Source organism: Balaenoptera borealis (assembly GCF_965194805.1).
Source record: "Balaenoptera borealis genome assembly, chromosome: 4".
Lineage (NCBI taxonomy): Eukaryota > Metazoa > Chordata > Mammalia > Artiodactyla > Balaenopteridae > Balaenoptera > Balaenoptera borealis.
Window position 1 is genome coordinate 87,464,238 of NC_138861.1, and position 20,189 is coordinate 87,484,426.

At 42.5% G+C, this 20,189-nt stretch overlaps 2 long non-coding RNA genes across 2 annotated transcripts in view; one reads left to right on the plus strand and one right to left on the minus strand.

The window, feature by feature from the left end:
- LOC309628108 overlaps positions 1–8,464 on the minus strand; it is a 30,924-nt gene extending 22,460 nt beyond the window's left edge. Inside the window, exons 1-2 of the long non-coding RNA XR_014244169.1 lie at positions 8,010–8,464; positions 5,556–7,684 (exon numbers count right to left, since the gene is read on the minus strand). This is a non-coding gene — a long non-coding RNA (uncharacterized lncRNA). The remainder of the gene's footprint in view (positions 1–5,555; positions 7,685–8,009) is intronic.
- Positions 8,465–10,317: 1,853 nt separating this feature from the next.
- On the plus strand, positions 10,318–19,337 carry LOC309628117. Its single transcript, XR_014244178.1, has 2 exons — positions 10,318–11,728; positions 18,847–19,337. It is a non-coding gene; the product is annotated as an uncharacterized lncRNA (long non-coding RNA).
- The last annotated feature ends 852 nt before the right edge of the window (positions 19,338–20,189 follow it).

Sequence of the window (20,189 nt, forward strand, 5' to 3'; positions counted from 1 at the left end):
TTCGAGCATTTACTGAGAACCTCCAATGTGCCAGATACTGAGCTAAAATCCTCCCAACAAACCTACGAGGTAGGTCCTTTTCCCCCCAGTTTTACTGAGATATAATTGATGTATAACATTGTATTAGTTTAAGGTGTAACACATAATGACTTGATATATGTATATATTGTGAAATGATCCCCACAATAAGTTTAATTAACATCCATCTCACAGTTACAATTTTTTTCTTGTGATGAGAGATTTTAAGATCTATTCTCTTAGCAACTTTCAAGTATACAACACAGCATTATTAACAGTAGTCACTATGCTATACATTACATCCCCAGGACTTATCTTATAATTGGAAGTTTGTACCTCTTGGGTAGCTACTTTTTAATATCCCCACATTATAGGTGAAAAACCAGAGTCTCAGAGAGATAGTGATTTGCCTAAGATCACACACCTGGTAAGGATTATAGAAATGGAGGTAGAACCCAGGCTTCCTGACTCCTGAGAAAATCATTACCCTCTATTCTCTTCCCCCAACTCTCACAAATCTGCCGTTCAAATATAATGTTTTACTTTTTTTTATAAATCCATCACACTAAGATGGCTTTCCCATACCCCCCATCAAAAATTCGCCTCTCCCTCTCCTACATTCCCTTTGTGTTTTGATTTACCCTCTAGTGGGACACGACAAAGTCAATTTTTTGTCAAACTTAGTATATATCTGCCTCCCTAAGGATATTAAGCACAGACGAAGACTAATGCATTCATGGGTCCCTAACAATGCCTGCCATCATGCTCTGCACACAGCAAATGCTTAAAAATTATGTGTTGACTCTACTAGAAGAAAAGAAGTCCTAAACCTCTTCAGCAGTGTGAGCATGCCAGCAGAGACTGGGAAAACCGCACTCTGCATTTTATTTTGTTTTAGATATCTTTCCTTATTCTTGAGCAACAGCCAGCACAGCTAATGATCAATACCCTAAACAACTCTGCTTAATCTGGGATCAACCGGAAGGGTCTGGGAAAACTTCTGAGAGCCCAGCAAGCCCAGAGTGGAGATGGATGGCAAACTCCAGGAAGTCTCTGTGTCTTTACTTTGTGTCTCCTCTCCAACTCTTCCTTTTCACTTTGTTTGTTTTTGTAATCCAGAACATCAGCAAATACATTTCATAAGGTCAATCATTCCATCAATAACTGAGGCCTAGCCATGGGACAATTTCCCACCCAATGAACTTTATTCAACTAAACTCACTGTCGTGGCAGAAAAACACCCTTAAAAATATCACAGTGGGGCTTCCCTGGTGGTGCAGTGGTTGAGAGTCTGCCTGCCAATGCAGGGGACACGGGTTCGAGCCCTGGTCTGGGAGGATCCCACATGCCGCGGAGCAGCTGGGCCCATGAGCCACAACTACTGAGCCTGCATGTCTGGAGCCTGTGCTCCGCAGCGGGAGAGGCCGCGATAGTGAGAGGCCCGCGCACTGCGATGAAGAGTGGCCCCCGCTTGCCGCAACTGGAGAAAGCCCTCGCACAGAAACGAAGACCCAACACAGCCAAAAATTTTAAAAAATAAAAAAATAAAAAATAACACAGTGAAGAAAAAGCAAACAAATGTAAGAAATACATATACCAATAAATCTATCTTACAAAGGATAGAAAGCAAAATAGAGGAAGAGAGGCAGAGAACTTATGTCAGAAGACTGGGTAGCATAAAGTTAGTAGTATAGGTTTTTGGATCAAAGCTCTATCACTTTCTAACATTGGAAACTGGGATGAGATATTTAATTTCTCTATGCCTCAGTTCCCTCCTTTTAAAAATAGAGAAAATACCATCTCCGATCTGATAGACTTTTGTGAGGATGAAATATGTTATTACATGCAAAGTGCTTAGAAGAGTGTCTGCCACATAGTAAGCTTTCAACGATGTTATCATGATTATGGCCAAAATTCTACAAGAGTTGTATCTATGAAATCTGAGAAAAGCACAGGTCTTTGAGTTAGAAGACACGATTTACATTCCATCTCTGCCACTGAACAAGCTGTGTGACCTTGGGGCAGTCTTATCATCTCTCTGAGTTTTCATTTCCTCATCCACACTTGGACTTAGAGCTCTCAAGTCTTACTCTATTTCTGGGAGAAGGAAGGGCACTTCCTTGACAGTCTCCCTCCTCTCCTTCAATTCTCCCCCTGGGCTCCAGGTCATTTTGTAGTGATATAAGTTGTCCTCTTGGATATGGTGCAGGTCCCAGGTGTAATGTCATCACTCTTTGGTCAGTTCTCACTGGCGGAGCCATTTGCCTGAAGCAGATTCACTGGCCATTGTCAGAACTGATTTTACCCAATGACAAAGAATAGCTCCTTCACCTCCTTAGCCAGGTTGGGAATCTAAGTGTAAGTACCTATCACCCAATGGCTCTGGAGCCTCTTTGCTAGGACCTATAATCCTAAGGTTAACAAATACCTTTCAAACTGAGATTGTAAACCAGAAGAAGCTTGTAAATGAAAATGAATATATTTAATCATGTAAACATTTTTATACATTTGTGAGCCAAAAAGTGCCATAAATAAAATTAGTAGAAAAATAATAAATTTGGGATAAAATGTAATACACATGACAGACCGAAGATTAGCATGTATAATATAAAAAGAGCATTTACAAATTGGCAACAAAAAGAAAAGGACAACTCAAGAAAAATACACAGAAGATAGTAAATAGAAAATTCAGAAAAAGAGCTAATCCACATAGCAAAATTATTTAGCTCAGTTATGGTTAGGGAAATGCAAATGTATGCAACAATGAGATATCACTTTACTCCAATTATATGCCAAAAGGTTTTTAAATTGAAAACATCAAGTGACTATGGGATGGAATAAAAACTATGGGGTAGGGTGCAGAGGGTATTCTCCTGATTGAATACTGCTGATTGAAACGTAAATTGTGACAGCCTTTTGGGAAACAATCTGACAGTGTCTATTCAAATTTAATAAATATCACATACCCTTCTACCCTTCAGTTCCACTCCTGGGAATCTATCCCACGAACATAAAACCACCAGTACAAAGGACAAGTTTACAAGGATAGTTATCGTAGCCTTGTTTGTTGTGACACACCTGAAAATAATGCCCAGCAGTAGGGGAATTGTCCAATAAATTATGCATACCCACACAAAAGGAGATTTTTAGAACAATTTAAAAAAGGAATGAGAGCTTGATCAGTTGGTTTAAAGGATTTCCAGGATGCATATTGAATAAAAAAACACAGGAGTGTATAATATGTTATTCTTGTAGAGTAGATAATAGCAAGTCTTCATCTGTATGAATCATATACATCGTCCTTTGTATGATTACATGTGCATGGAGAAAAATCTAGAAGAATACACCCTGGGCTATACATGTTACTTGGTGGAGGCTGAGGTCCATGGTTGATAAACAAGAAGAGATAAGGAAGAGCTCAGGAGAGGAGAATCAAGCACAAAATGACAAGAAAAAAAAGACTCTTGGGTATATTCACATTTATGAAAAATTATATGTGTATGGGTGTATAAAGAAATGAACTTTTGATTATTGAAAAGTTTAATTGGAAAAGGAAGGGACAGCCTCTGACCATTTTTGTCTCATCATCAGGGAGATGCCTGCCCTGTTAGCCTGGTCTAGGACAAGGCCCTAAGTGTAAGTGTGTGTGGGTGTGTGTGTGGGTGTGAAAGAGAGAGAGAGAGAGAAGTAGGAGGAGGAGGAAGAAGAGGAGGCGAAGCACCCAGAACTTCTCAAAGCAGTGAGAGAGGAGTTTGCTTTACACTCACCTCTCCTCTTATTCCTTCTCTCTCCCAGTATTCCACTCCCCTGCCTTTCCAGAGTGAAGAAACAGAGAAAATGTGCATGTAATAACATCTGTTAGTGAGGCAATGAAGGACCAACAATGTCAGCAAGAAAAAGGGTTCTTTATTGTTTAGAGTTACAATCTGAAGTATATGAAGTCACCGTAGAAGGTACACAAGACCCATGGATCAGTTGCAGACCCTGGAATTTGAAGCCAGAAACCTGCAGCAAAAGACATAGAAGACCCGGGGAAGAAGAGAGGGAAACAGTAAACTGGAGTGACTTCTATTTCTATCAGCAGAGCAGACTAGACACCCAGAGCAACCCTCCTGCTGAAAACACCTAACATGCTAATATAACATTAACAAATGTACCTTTATAAACGTATCACTGGTAAGAAAAGGACTTCTCAGAGGCCAGAAATAAAGTAAAAGTAAGAATTTAGATAGGTGGGACTTCCCTGGTGGCGCAGTGGTTAAGAATCCGCCTGCCAATGCAGGGGACACAGGTTCGAGCCCTGGTCCAGGAAGATTCCCACATGCCGAGGAGCAACTAAGCCCGTGCGCCACATCTACTGAGACTGTGCTCTAGAGCCTGTGAGCCACAACTACTGAAGCCCGCGCACCTAAAGCCCGTGCTCCGCAACAAGAGAAGCCGCCGCAGTGAGAAGCCCGTGCAGTACAACGAAGAGTAGCCCCTGCTTGCCGCAAGTAGAGAAAGCCCACACACAGCAACAAAGAGCCAATGCAGCCAAAAGTTAATTAATTAATTAGTTATTTTAAAAAAAGAATTTAGATAGGTAATCCACTTTGTTCTTGGGGGCTTAAGCCAAACCCTGGTGTCACTGAACTTTTGTTTTGACAGTAAGAACTAAAAAGCTAGGTTTCGTGCAAGTAAAGAAGCACAGGAAGTCCCCCCCTTGTGGATCCAAGAACTTACAGGCCAACACTGTCAGTATTAGGGTATACTAGAAATAAACCCACCCCACAAAATCAGAAATAATATTAAAAGTAGGAATTAATATAGTTAAATATAAACGTACAACAGTGAAGGTCAATAAATCAGGTTCTTTGAAAAGTGCAATAAAGTTGACAAGCCTCAGACAATACTGTTCAAAAAAGAAAAATCATTCATTTAAAAAAATTATGATATGAATGAAAAAGTAAACTATAGTTGCTGCAGATATTAAAAAAATAGAATATATAAATAGATTTGTGCCCCAAATTGTAAACAGGTGAAAAGGAAAAATTTTTAGAAAATATAAAATACTAAAATGTTATCTAAAAGAGAAAAAAAACCCAATGATTTTATAGAAAATTTAAAAATTAAATCCCATAGATAAAAATATCTTCCCACAAGGTAAACATATCATTCCAGTCTTAGATAAATTCTTCCACAGAATAGAAAAACAGATAAGTCTTTCCATTTTACGAGGCTGGCATAACCCATACCAACCACCAAGGACAGTTTGGAAAAGGAAAACTACAAGACAAATTTACTCATGAACATGGATACAAAAGCCTAAACAGAACATTAGCAAACTGAATCCACCAATAAATAATAAAAAAGACAATACAATAGGATAAATTGACTACATTCACAGATCAAAAGGAAAAACATCTCATGATCATCTTTTTTTTTTTTATGATCATCTTAATAGATGCAGAAAGATGTTCAATGAAATTCAACATCTATCATGATAAGAAAAATTAAGTAAACTAGGAAAAGAAAAAAGCACTATTCTTAAAGCTTACCACAAGCATAAATGGTGAATGCATAAAACTCAATGGCCAGGAGCCATTTCCTTCAAGATCAGGGCCATGACAACAATCTTCACTATTTCCACCTCCATTCGGCATCACCCAGGAGATCCTGGCCAGCACAAGAAAACAGAAAAAACACAGAAGAGAAATTATCTCCTGCAAAGTTGACTTTCTGTAAAAACAGGTGACAAGAGAGGGGGGAGTTTTGAAATATCTTCTGCATGCTATGTAAATTCAAGTCCTGCTAACTGTAAGACATTGCACAAAACATGGCATTTTTGGAGGGACGTGCGTAGAAGGCCCACATGCCCGGCCAATATTACAGGTGAACTAAGGAGTAATATTGGGGAATGCAAAAGGCTATTGGAAATCTTATACCATATCCAGCCTTAATGAATCACCACACACAGTAGGACCAAGTCAGTTCTGTGAGTGAAGGAATGACAGAGCTCTTATTTTTCACTGTTCTTCCAGCAGCCACAGCCTGCCCACAAGCAGTTTAGAGCTCAATAAAGACCCATTGGACAAACTAGTCTAGGTAAAGATTCCTCTCCTGGCCACACACACACAAACAGTTGCGAGAAACAAACAACAAGAAAGAAACACCCTTGTGCAAAAGAAAACAGCTTTTCAAGCAACATATCTGTTCTCGTGGATATCTGGTCTGAGATATTCCCAGCATCCCCCTGGAGTTTAAGCATTTCTATCCAAAATCACAGGATTCCATCAGAGGAGCAAAGAGTTGGGAGAAGAGACCACTTTGGCCATAAAACAATTATGAGCCTTTCATGGTAAATGAGATAACGCAAATAAAATTGCTTTTTAAGTTTCAAACAGTATGCCATTATCAGTCTTATTTTTGTAACAGTATTTATTCCTTGTCAGTGTCTACTTCAAAATAGAACCTCCCCTTACCCCTTCCAAGTTAGTTTTTATCTTTCATCTAAAAAATGTTTGTAATTTCTAAAGTTTCTCAATTTTGACAGTCCTCAGACTCTGAACTAAGCAAGGCTTTCTGTGATAATTAGGTTCTCAACTCTGGGGGATTTTGGTACTTCTGACAGCTTAAATTCTGGGGCAGCTTGAATTTCCTTCCTCTTTCTCTTCCACATTTTGCTTCCTTGATTTTTGTGTTTGGGGAAATTTTTTCTTCTCTTCTCCCTGAGTCCTAAGTCATAGTCTCTCGCTGTTTAAAAAAGAAAATCTTACCCTTCCCACCACCGCCATCACCCTCACATTCCCTTTATGGTTCTATTTCCCACAGTCCTTGTAGCATCCCAAGGATGATGACGGAAAGCACGTTGGACCAGAGCCAGGAGACCAAGGTTTCGCTCTAATCTCTCTTCCAGGTGTGGAGAGAAAAAGTTGGGTTGGGTATGAAAGGTCCTGGGTTAAAGTCCTAGCTTTGACAGTTACCAGTTTATCTCATCTTGAGCAGGACATGTTCCCTCTGGGGGCCTCAGTTTCCTCATAGATAAAGGAAATGTTGGTTTACAGCAGGGATTCTAGAGCCCAGCAGCAAATGTAAATGATGGAAACTGACTGGGTGGGAGGAAAGTGTCCAGAAGGCAGTAGGCAGTGGGGGGGATGCAGAGATCTGCAGGCACAGGACCCCCTGCCGTGAGGACCTCCTACTCAACTACAGCAAGTCAACTCAACTACCATAGCAATTCGAGCTCTGTGCTGTCAGTCTTCTGATTTCTTAAGAGAGCCCTAATATGTGGATTTTTATTTGAACTCTGTTGATTTTTTTCCTTCCAGTTTTTTTTGACATGTAATTGACATACAGCACTGTATAAGTTTGTGTACAAAATAATGATTTGACTTGTATACATCACGAAATGATTATCACAGCAAGTTTAGCGAACATCCATCATCTCATACAGATACAAAATTACAGGAAGAGAAAAAAATTTTTGCTTGTGCTGGGAACTCTTAGGATCTACTCTCTCAACAACTTTCATATATAATGCACAGCAATGTTAGTTATATTTATCATGTCGTACAGTACATTCCTAGTACTTATTTATCTTATAACCGAAGTTTGTACCTCTTGACTGCCTTCATCCAGTTCCCCATTCCCCCACCCCGTCCCTGCCTCTGGTAACCACAAATCTGACCTCTTTTTCTTTTTCTTTTCTTTTTATTTTTTTTTTTAAATTTTATTTATTTATTTATGGCTGTGTTGGGTCTTCGTTTCTGTGCGAGGGCTTCCTCTAGTTGTGGCAAGCGGGGGCCACTCTCCATTGCGGTGCGCGGGCCTCTCACTATCGCGGCCTCTCTTGTTGCGGAGCACAGGCTCCAGACGCGCAGGCTCAGTAATTGTGGCTCACGGGCCCAGCTGCTCCGCGGCATGTGGGATCTTCCCAGACCAGGGCTCGAACCCGTGTCCCCTGCATTGGCAGGCAGATTCTCAACCACTGCATCACCAGGGAAGCCCCTGACCTCTTTTTCTATGAGGTTGTTTGTTTTTGAAGTATAATTGATCTACAACACTATGTTAGCTCCTAGTACACAACATAGTGATTTGATATTTCTACATGTTGCAAACTGATCACGATAAGTCTAGGTACAATATGGCACCATACAAAGATAGTACGTAGCTCTTGACTATATTCCCCACACTGTACGTTTCATACCCGTGACTCATTTATTTTGCAACTGGAAGTTTGTACCTCTTAATCTCCCTCACCTATTTCTTTCTTCCCCCAACCTCTCTCCCCTCTGGCAACCACCTGTTTTTTCTCTGTATCTATAAATCTGTTCTGTTTTGCTATGCTTGTTCATTTGCTTTGTTTTTTAGTTTCCACGTATAAGTGAAATAGTACAGTATGTGTCTTTCTCTGTCTGACTTATTTCACTTTGCCGTGTTGTCACAGATGGGAAGATTTCATATATATATATATCTCACATCTTCTTTACCCATTCATCTACTGATGGGCACTTGGGTTGCTTCCATATCTTGGCTATCATAAATAATGCTGCAGTGATCATAGGGGTGCATATATCTTCTCAAATTACTGTTTTCATTGTCTTCAGATAAATACCTAGGAGTGGAATTGCTGGATCATATGGTAGTTCTATTTTTAATTTTTTGAGGAACCTCCATACTGTTCTCCATAGTGGCTGCACCAATTTACATTCCTACCAACAATGCATGAGGATTCCCTTTTCTCCACACCCTCACCAACACTTGCTATTTGTGGTCTTTTTGATGATGGCCATTCTGACAGGTGTGAGGTGATACCTCATTGTGGTTTTGATTTGCATTTCCCTGCTGATTAGTGATGTTGAGCATCTTTTCAAGTGCCTGTTGACCATCTGTATGTCTTCTTTGGAAGAATACGTTGATTTTTCATTGTTTGCTCAAAATTTTGTAAACCGTCATGGGTCTTTTTTGAGAAAACTCCTAGAGTCTAATTTGTATGATCCTAAGAATATGCCTGGTTGTTCTGCTGCTATGGAATTTTCAGAGAAGCTTCCACCATCCTCCCTCCAGCTGGCCTGAAAGTTCTTGATGGCTTGTATTGGGGTACCTCAGCCTCTGAGGCTTTGCTGCAGATCTGGGGAGTGACCACCTCTTCCTGAGGGGAGAAATATACTGGAGCTAGAATTTCCTCACAGACACAGGATTCTCCTAATTCTGATGTCTTGGCTTAGAGTAAGAAAAGACGGAGCTGGCTATTGAAAATTCTGCATCTAGAACAGTCTCCACTGCTTGGAAAGAGCCAGGACTGTCACCTGCATCACTATGCAAGTCTCCTCCCACGCACGACCTCTTTTTAGAAGTGGGGTGTACTTTCTTGTTCCCTTATCTGAAGTGAAAGGATTTCTGGAGTGTGAGTGTCCTCAGCATTCCATCTACCCTTGTAGATGCTGGAATTCTCGGTCTTTCCCTACTCCATTCTCTCACCCATCACTAATCCTGCCCACACTGCTCTAAGTCATACATCTCACCACCAGGGAACCAACCAGCCAATGTCCGGTAAGTCTGACCATCCCCACTTCCCTCAGGGCCCTCTCACACTTGGTTCCTGAGGCCCCCAAAGGCCCTCCCCTGGCCAGCATCTCTTAGCCACTGATGCTCTGGTTATCCTTACAGCAGCTCATTTGACAACACTGACTGACTTTCCTACACATCAGATTCCTCCAGAGCCACAGCCTGTAAGGAGATAACAGAACCAAATGGCTAAGAGCCCAAGCTCTAAATACAGAAATACCTTCGTTGGAAACAATGAGGGAAAAAAAAAAAAAAATCCTCCAGCTGCCATTTACTGGCTTGTGATCTCAGTCAAGTTGTTTCAAGTATCTAAGCCTCAACTGCCTCACCTGTGGAATGGATGTAAAATTAAATCTTAATGTTATAATTATGTGTTAATTTTATGTGTCTTTTATGTGCCTTGCTGGGGCCACGGTGCCCAGATACGTGGTCAAACACTATTCTGGATATTTCTGTGCGGGTGTTTTGGGATGAGATTAACGTTTAAATGGGTGGAGGTGGAGTAAAGAAGATTGCCCTCCACATGTGGGTGGGCCTGTCCAGTCAGAGAAAGGTCTGAACAGAACAAAAAGACTGACCTCCTTTGAGCAAGAGTTACTTCTGCTAGCAGATGGCCTTCGGACTTCAACAGTGACCTCAACTCTTCCCAAGTTCCCAGCCTGCTAGCCCACTCTGCAGATTCGGACGTGTCAACCTCCCATGAAGCCATGAGCCAATCCTTAAAATCTCTCTCTCTCTCCCTCTCTCGATAGGTAGATTATAGATAGATAGATAGATAGGTGATAGATAGATCTAGATATACTGTATATAGTAGGTACAGATAAACTATATGTGTTATATATCTATATCTGTATCTGTATCTTTCTATAACACACACACATTCTATTGTCTTTTTTCTCTGGAGAACCCTGACTGATATAATCCCTCATTGGGTTCCTGTAAGGATTACATGAGATAAAGTTTATAAAAGGCCAACCACGTGCCTGGTACGTACCAATCTCCGACCAAAAGATAAAAAGAGACAAATGATTCCAGCTGAGCCCAGCGCCCCTGGATGCTGGCACCATCTCACCAGTAATGCTGCTGTCTGCTACCCAGGTTGCAGGTGGATGCAGGACCCACGTATAGGCTGGAGGAGGATGGAACGACGGCCACCCTTTCTGCAGTATTCTGGGAGCAAAGTCATCTATTTCAGAGCCATGGGCTCAGGTGGCCCTGTGGGGTACCTGCAGGTTTGGGGACCTTGTTGGCCACCTTTTGTTCCTTCTAAAACTGGGAACGCCCAAGTCAGCTTACTCAAAGGCCCCCAGGAGTTAGACCAGCCTAGAGAGATGGACCGCTAACCCAGAGGTCCGAACCCTAAACCCTCTCAAGATACTCAGACTCGCTGACCAGGCTACCATCAGGCCAAAGGTAAAAACTCTCACAGGATGTGCTAAATCAACAGACCATAAAAGGAAGCAAGGAAGACAGAAATACGTTTTCTGAAAGGTGAGCCCTTCTACAGTCTAACTACCTTTTATTTCCTTAGATTCCGGAAAGCTGGCCCTGCTGGGGCTTCAGCCAGACCAAAGGCAGCCTCCCTGCGTCCACAGCTTTGCTCTCTCCATCACAGGCCCTGTTGGAGGGGAAGAATCTCGAAAACGTCCCCCGTCCCCTGACAAGCTGCTTCCTGGGAGCGGCAGCTCTGGGTTTCTGCCCCGATCATTCTTCTGCTTGAACAACCTCTGCTTTTACAAACAGACCCCGGCCGCTCTGAAGTCGTTTCTGTGCTGGAGCTCCTCCCAGGCCGCTGCATTGTTTTCATTTCCTGTGCTTCTGAACTTCTTTGTCATAATATTATCTTACAGCCCCAGCGCCGCTGGTCAGCAGGCAGGGTGATAGGCCATCCTTTGGCATCAGTGGAAATGTTTCGTTCAGCCTCTAATCGCAGCCCCTCTGAGGGGCCCTTTAGTAGCTGTGTTGCTAGTTAGGAGTGAATGTCACAGGAACGCGAGGCCTGACTTTGCATGAGGTTGATATTTTCCAGATAGGCTGCCCCATGTTGAAACTGGTTTGTGAGGACTCCTGTGGCCCAGCAAGGAACTGGAAAGTGGGAGTGTGCCACCCGGAGAGGTGGAGGTGGAAGCCTGACTCTCCCTTTCACCTGTGTCTCCTAAGTCAGGTAAGTTATCAAAACCCTGGGAGCACCTGGCCCCAGGCCTGACCCGCATCCCCCAGCCTCCTTCCCCCTCCTGTGGACAAGCTGCCCAGGCTGCTCCTTCCACGTGGCGACCTGGAAACCCCACTCCCATCGACATGACAGACTTGCAGCCTCACTGCAGACACTCACTACAGAGGTGAAATCAGTAGTTCATACCTTCTCTCAGACCTCCCTGGTTATAGATTTCAGAGACATGAACATCCGGGGAAATGGCTATTGGTGATTAAAAAACATTACTGTCAAAAGACACATTCTTATCTCAGAAATGTTAAAAGATAGGGTGGGGAGTTATGTGTCTAAAATGGATAAAATACAATATTACAGACTTGATAGTATTTTAGTAGCTAAATTATTTGTTTGGGGTACAAGGCATAGCTATTCTATCACCTTATATTATTAAGCATGTGGACGACTACGAAGATCTCAGTAATATATTACATTTTAATTGTTTTACACTTTATAACATATGTGAAAAGACTTCATACTCAAATTTCCCCCTTCATCCATCCAAGAAAACTCTGAAATTGTCAACTTGATTTCCCTCCTCTATCCAAGAAGAATTCCTTCTTCCTGGGAGAGAAGCTAAGTTAATTTATATAATAAAGGGGGTGCAAGGGATAAATTAGGAGTTTGGGATTAAAATACACACACTAGTATATATAAAATAGTTAACCAACAAGGACCTACTCTATACCACAGGGAACTATACTCAGTATCTTATAATAACCTAAAATGGAAGAGAATGTAAAAAACGAATATATGTATTTATATATACACACATATATATATATATCTGTAGAGTGCCAATCATGACACTGTTAAAAGTGATATTAAAAAGAGTTGTGCCCATCAATTCCACACCTAAGTATATACCCAAGAGAAATGAAAGCATATGTCCACACAAAGACTTCTATGCCAGTGTTCATAGCAACATTATTCACAACAGCCAAAAAGTAGAAACAATCCAAATGTCCATCAACTGGTGATAGATAAACAAAAGGTTGTATACCCATACACTGGAACACTCTTCAGCAATAAAAAGGAACAAAATACTGGTACAAAATCCACCCAGGTCTTCTGCATTACTGAAGCCAGCACTTGGATCCAGAAAGGGTGGGAGCGTAGTGACAGAACTCAGACGACTATGGTCGTCATCATGAAGCAGCCCGAGACCCCCCGACTCTGAAGATGAGCTGCAATCTATCAGGATCTTCTATGAGCCAGACGCTGTGTCAAGTGTTTTACAGGCATCATCTCATGTGATCCTTACCGTTATCCCCTAAGATTCGTACTGTCAGTCTCCCCTTTTACGGAAAAAGAAACTGAGGCTGGGAGAGGCTTAGTTTACTTTGCCAAAGGGTACACAACTAATTAGCAGGACTTCTAAGCTCATGCCTTCTCCATCATGCCATGGGTACCCTGGAATCACATCAGGAGCTGGGAGCTTTATGAGAGTCGGGGGCCAAGTTCACATTTCTGCTCCAGCAGGATGAGCTTACCACTGCCCAGAGGAGGCCAGGCTGGGGGCAGAGAATGTCAGCTCTGTCAAAGAGCCAGGCTGATGGGAGGGGAGATGGGGGGAGAATGGATACATGTATATGTATGGCTGAGTCCCTTTGCTGTGCACCTGAAACTATCACATCATTGTTAATCAGCTATACTACAATATAAAATAAAAAGTTAAAAAAAAAAAAACTCAAGTGGAAAGACAAAAAAAAAAATTATAAATGGAAAAAAAAAAGAGCCAGGCTGCTGTCACGGATGTGACGACCCCAGGAGTAATGCTGAGAGACGTCCCGTGGCAGTTGGTACATCAGGTTTCTCTCCCAACCTGTGTTTGTATATTTTAAAAAATATGTTTCTATTCATTTTCTCTTATTTGTTTTGCCCCATTTTAAAGAGTATAGAGTTTGAAATTGGAAAAACCAGGATTTAAAACTGAATGCTCTGCAGTGTATTGCTGAGTGATCTTGGGGAATTTACTTAGAGCCCTGAGCCTTGTCTAAAATGAGCATAATTGGTCATACCTACCACGCAGAGTTGTTTAAAGACTTAAACAAGATCCTCCTTTAGAGAAGGGCTTTGTAGGGTGCTACATATGTTAACTGTTATTCTAAAATTTTGGACCCTTTCACTTTTTTGTATTAGCTACTCCCACTTAGTTTACGGCCCACCAGTTTTATAAACCAGCCTCCTGTATCTTCATCCAAGTTGTTCAGAGAGATGAGGGGCTGTGGGTGGAGGTGACAGGATCTGGCTGATGACAGAGTTCTATTGTTTAATAGCAACAGCCTCCCTCGAGCTCTCATTAATCAGCACATCTGATTAATGACAGCATAATTTTTTAACCGCCAAGAACTAATCTATTTGTCCTAAATCAGCCTGGGTTTCCCAGCCTTCTGAAAGAGATCATGAAAGGATCTGTCAAACCCCTTGAAATCCAGTCACCACCCTCATGACCCTCCTTTGATCTGCCAGTCCCGTTTTTTAACAAAGGAAATCAGATTTGCTAGACCACGTTCATCCTTACTGAGCTCATGCCACTCTCCTCGGATCACCTTTAGAAATGTCCATGAGCCACTTGTTCTAAATTTGTTCTAGAATGTTCTAGGGAAGGTACCCCTCTCAGGGTGACGGGACCTGGGAGAATCCTGATGGCATGCAAGGTTGAGAAGGAGAGCAGGAGTCAGGCACCAGGCTTTGTCTGGGAGCCATATGCAAGGTGGCGTGGGTGACCGGCAGAAACACACACGGACATTGGCGCAAGCAGCCCTCAAGCCATCCCTGGGGGGGTGACCCACATCAAAGGTCCAGGGTATAGGCAAGTGGAGAATTAAGGTAGCCAGGCATTAAGAGCATCAAGCCCACAAGAGTATAAAACCAAGACTGAGGGCAGATGGGGTGACCGAATATTACCCGCCAGGCTGAGTGATCAGCAAGAGGGATTTCAGATGAACTCCACCCATCTCCTAACAGCGTCCAACCTGATTCATGAGCCCAGACACAAGAATGGTGGTTTCTTCCCTAGACTTTTTCTTTTTTTTTTTTGCAGGGCAGCCATCCTTGACACAAAACGAAACTCAAGCTTATATACAGTTTTAGGAGCCCACTTCTTGAAAAATGCATCTATTTGTGTGTGTCTAGTCTTCTGGTTCTTTCCTTACCACCCACGGTTTTTCAAAAATTACTGGCATCTCCTCTTCCATCACAGCTGAGAGTTTTCTCACTAGAGTTGAATCAAGGCTAAGAATATGGGCTTCAGTTGCCAAACAGACCTGGGTGTATGTCCCTGCCAGGCTATTTACTTCTGTGAGACTTTGAGCGACTACCCGATTTGAGCCTAAATTCTCTCATTGAAAAATAGAGATGACAATAATCCCACCACATAAGATTTCTGTGAGGCTTCAGCGAGATACTACATGTTAAGTACATGGCCCAATGCTGCCACCATGCACATTCCACACATCCCTATGGTCGATGGCATCGTTACTCCCCATCGATCACTCCTCCAGGGATTGATATCCTTTGCCATTTGCCTTTGCAGTTCTCCCCACTAGACATGTTATGTACCTCCCATCCCATTTGTACTGGGCTTGGCTGGAATGTGATTGGCTTCAGCCAATGGAATTGTTCAGAAGGGACAATGGATGATCTATTTCCTCTCTTCCCATCTGTGCTTTTGCCATCACCAAGGGAAGGACCTACCCTGGAGGCCTGCTGGTACCAGCAGAATGCAAGACTCATGGAGCAGACCTGACCCAACCCACAGCTTGGAGCCATGCCCAACAGAGCTCAGCCTAGATCAGCCAAACCCCAGCCAGCCCACGAACACAAAAACAAGAAATTAGAGCTTATTGTTGTCCACCACAGAGTTCTGGAATGGTTTTGTTAAGGACCATTATCGTGGCAGTAATTTCTACTTACCTTGTCCAGGGCTTAGAGATTTAAGCTTATTTAAAGCAGTTAAAGGACTCATTTCTCTTTTTTCTTAACTTCTTTTTTTTTTGAGATACAATTGGTATATAACATTATATTAGTTTCAGGTGTATAAATAATTCGATCTTTGTACACACTACAAAGTGACCACCGCAATAAGTCTAGTTACCATCCATTACCATACAATAGACCCCCTTTATCCTTTCGGCCACCCCCTAAACCCCTGTCACCTCATGCAACCACCAATCTGTTTCCTGTATCTATGAGTTTTGTTCTGTTTCATTTGTTCATTTGTTTTGTTCTCTTAGATTCCATATATAAGTGATATCACAGGTTACTAGTCTTTCTCTGTCTCACTTCTCTTGTACTCCAGTTCCCACTAAGACTCACTGTAATGGAAAGGGAGAGGGTTTTAGAACCAGAGAGACTTAATTCATATCTAGCTTCCACACCTTACTGGCTGAGTAGCTTAGGGCAAGTCCTTTAACTTCTCTGAGCCTTAGTTCTTTGTCTATAAAATGGGAATGAGAATACCAGCCTCTATAGTGTGAGGGCTAAATGGCATTATTTATGTCATACGTGTGGACATAACATGGGTTCTCAGGAAAGGTGAGTTGCTCTCCCCTTTTCTTTATAAGTGTGTTGTCCTTTATGCAATTTGGAGAGCCTCATCTCCAAATCTGGACAGAGTAGACAGAAGTGAATAGAGTCTGGATACCTCCCCTAGAACATAGGGGTTGAGGTATCTAACTTTGTCTCAGCCTTTGGTTCATTTCATTTGGTTCACATTTATGTAGCACCTGACATGTGCCAGACACTGTTCTAGGCCCTGGGAATCTAGTAGCCAATAAGGCAAATGAAGCCATTGCTTTCATGGAGCTTACATTCTAGAAGAGGTGAAAGTAGATAATGAACAGGAGAATAATGAATAACCTAGATAATTCCAAACAGCGATCAACGCTATGAAGTAAACCCACAAGGGTGATGAGATAGAGTGGGACAGAGTGGGGGTCAGGGGGCAGGGAGGGCTCATTGAAGCAGTGATACCCTCTGTTTTCCAAACAGCAGAAATGTTCCTCTCTAGTCCTTGCTCCACAGCCACCCAGAGAAGCTCTCTTTGTCTTCAACACTTTCAACAAGTTGATTTTTCTTCTTTCCTTAACTACCTGCCACCGTTGGTACAGATGCAAGCAACTCTTCTAAATTCACGCCTGGTCTTTTCTTTCTCCCTCCTCCCTCTGTGCACATCTGGATTCTATAAGGTACCTTGGGCAACCACATCCATCTTTTTAGATACCACAAACTTTTCTTCCTCACTGGCACCATTTTCAGTTCCATACATAGCAGAGGCTCCATTTTTGAAGGCTCACACCTTGTCATGCCATCTTCCCTTAAAGAACCTCGCACTGATCTCACCTTTGGACGTTTTGAAAACTGCTTCTTTGTAGCCCACAGTATTTGACTATTCCTCCAGTCCCCATCCGGGCTGTTGAGAACTTCAAGTTAAATGAGAGGACCACCTTAATGGTCCCAGTCCACGTCAATCTCAGCCTTCCTCATGGGCCAGAGGAGAGCTCACATGAGCAGTTCCCCTCACTCCTGACAGGTGAGGTCATCAGGTAGTTTTCTGAGGAGATGATGTTCAAGCTGAGAGTCCAAAGACGAGAAGCAGGAAGACCTGTGAAGAGTCAGAATGGAGGCGGAGGGAAGGAAGATCCCATCAGGGAGAAGGAACAGTATCTGCCAAGGCCCTGAGGTGGGAAAGAATCTAGTGGGTTTGAGGAACTGAAATAAGTCTGTTGGCTGGAGCCTCGCACAGTGGGCGGGGAGAGTGGCAGGAGGGGAAGTTAGAAGGGCAGCTCATTGTCTCGGACATTTGTACACCAATGGATTAACCATGACTATTAAGCAAAATGAACTTGAAATCCTAATGCGAGAGGGTAAATCTATGATTTGGTAGGGTTGGATTTTTTGGAACAAGTATTTCCAGAGTGCCTCCTATTTCCAAGATTGGTATATGGAAATCCATTGTAGATTAAATAAAGTATCTGATCGAATGAGAAAGCCCATCAGTCACTGTTCAGAAAGCTGTTTATTTGCTTGGATAGTAGATATGAACCCAAGAAAGGAACTCGGTGAAGAGGGTTTGGGTGGGAGTGGCAGACATTCACGTAGTCCTCCAGCGGGCTGGGAGCAAGAAGGAGATGAACATATCATACCAAGTGAAGTAAATCAGACAGAGAAAGACAAATATTATATGTCATCACTCATATGTGGAATCTAAAAAAAATACGAATGAATTTATTTACAAAACAGAAACAGACTCACAGACATAGAAAACAAACTTATGGTTACCAAAGGGGAAAGTAGAAGGAGGAGGGAAAATTAGGAGTATGCAAATAACAGATACACACTACTATATATAAAATATATAAGCAGCAAGGATTTACTGTATAACACAGGAAATTATATTCAATATGTTGTAATAACCTATAATGGAAAATAATCTGAAAAAAAAATATGTGTATACAAATGAATCACTTTGCTGTATACCTGAACTAACAAAGTATTGTAAATCAACTATACTTCAATTTAAAAAAAGAGAAGGGGATAAACATACTGCATGTGCCTGTGTGTGTGTGTGACGGGGTGGAGGAGGAGAGCAAGGGCAGTGCAAAATGAAACAAAAGCCCCAAGGAAAAAGCAGGTGGACTGGAGAAAGAAAAATAAAAACCTTCTCACGCTCACTCAACCAATCACGTGATCCTTGGTAATGCAGGTAAATGAGGGCACAGGGGCAGGTCAGGTATCACAGGAAGGTAGCCAAAGGTATGGTGTGGGAGAAATCTGTGTAGCTCACTCGGAGGCGTCCCTACCACCTCACCCACCAAATGCAGCAGCTGGTAAATCACCCATTAGATTTAAGGCATCAAGTCCAATGTGGCCTGGACAAGACTCTACACTTTTAAAGTTTCCTCAAAGCCCAAAGTCCGCACAGAGCTCTCTGAACCCCACATCCCACCAGGGTTAGACAGTTCAGCTAAGACAGCTCCTGGCACTACCTGCCCTGGGGCCACGTTCCTCCTTTTTGGAGCTTCTCCAGGAGAGAAGAGAAAGGACCCAACTCTACCCTTTCTTTGCAGGGCTTCTTAGAGACTCTTGGAGAGTCTGAAGGAAGCTGGTGATTTGGTTGCATGTGTGCTTAACTCATCCACAAATGTCCCCCGCCTCAGCCTGGAGCACACGGAGTTGACTAAACACGTATTGACTCAATTTGGACAAACCTTAAGCTAAAATAAGACATTCTCCGTGCCCTTTAAGAAGCAGTCTCGGGCTTCCCTGATGGCGCAGTGGTTGAGAATCTGCCTGCCAGTGCAGGGGACACGGGTTCGAGCCCTGGTCTGGGAAGATCCCACATGCCGCGGAGCAACTGGGCCCGTGAGCCACAACTACTGAGCCTGCACGTCTGGAGCCTGTGCTCCGCAACAGGAGAGGCCGCGATAGTGAGAGGCCCGCGCACCGCGATGAAGAGTGGCCCCCGCTTGCCACAACTAGAGAAAGCCCTCGCACAGAAACGAAGACCCAACACAGCCAAAAATGAATAAATAAATTTATTAAAAAAAAAAAAAAAGAAGCAGTCTCAATGTATCTGACAAGTTTTTTTCAATGTATTTTTTCTTCTATGTTTTCTATATTTCTATATTTTTTACTGAGCTATAACTGACATACAGCACTGTGTAAGTTTAAGGTGTACAGCATAATGATTTGACTTACATACATCACAAAATGATCACCACGTTTAGCGAACGTCCATCATCTCATATGGATACAAAATAAGAGAAATAGAAAAAAATATTTTTCCTTGTGATGAGAACTCAGGATCCACTCGCTCAACAACTTTTGTATATAACATACAGCAGTGTTAATTGTACTTATCATGTCGTAAGTACCTCCCTAGTACTTATTTATCTTATAACCGAAGTTTGTACCTCTTGACTGCCTTCATCCAGTTCCCTGTCCCCCCCCAGCCCCTGCCTCTGATAACCACAAATCTGACCTCTTTTTCTATGAGGTTGTTTGTTTGCTTTTGAAGTATAATTGACCTACAACACTGTGTTAGTTTCTGGTACACAATATAGTGATTTGATATTTCTACACATTGCAAAATGATCACCAGGATAAGTCTAGTTTCAATCTCTGAAAAGTTTTAGTTAGAAATCTCTCTCAACACCATGAAAAAAAATTTCAAAAAATCGAGCCCTCCATGATCTCACCAGCTCAGCCGCACTTTTTCGTTTTTGCCGCCTCTTACTAGGACCTGTTCACATGCTGAGCGCCCTCCCTTGCTGTAGCCGTCGCATGGGCCCCATTTTGTCGCTTCGTACTTGTCCTTGCAGCACACATTGCTCCCCAAATGCAGCATCTCCTACACCCCCGTGTCTCTACGGTCTCCACAATTACCACTTTTGAAGGGCATCCCCTGCAT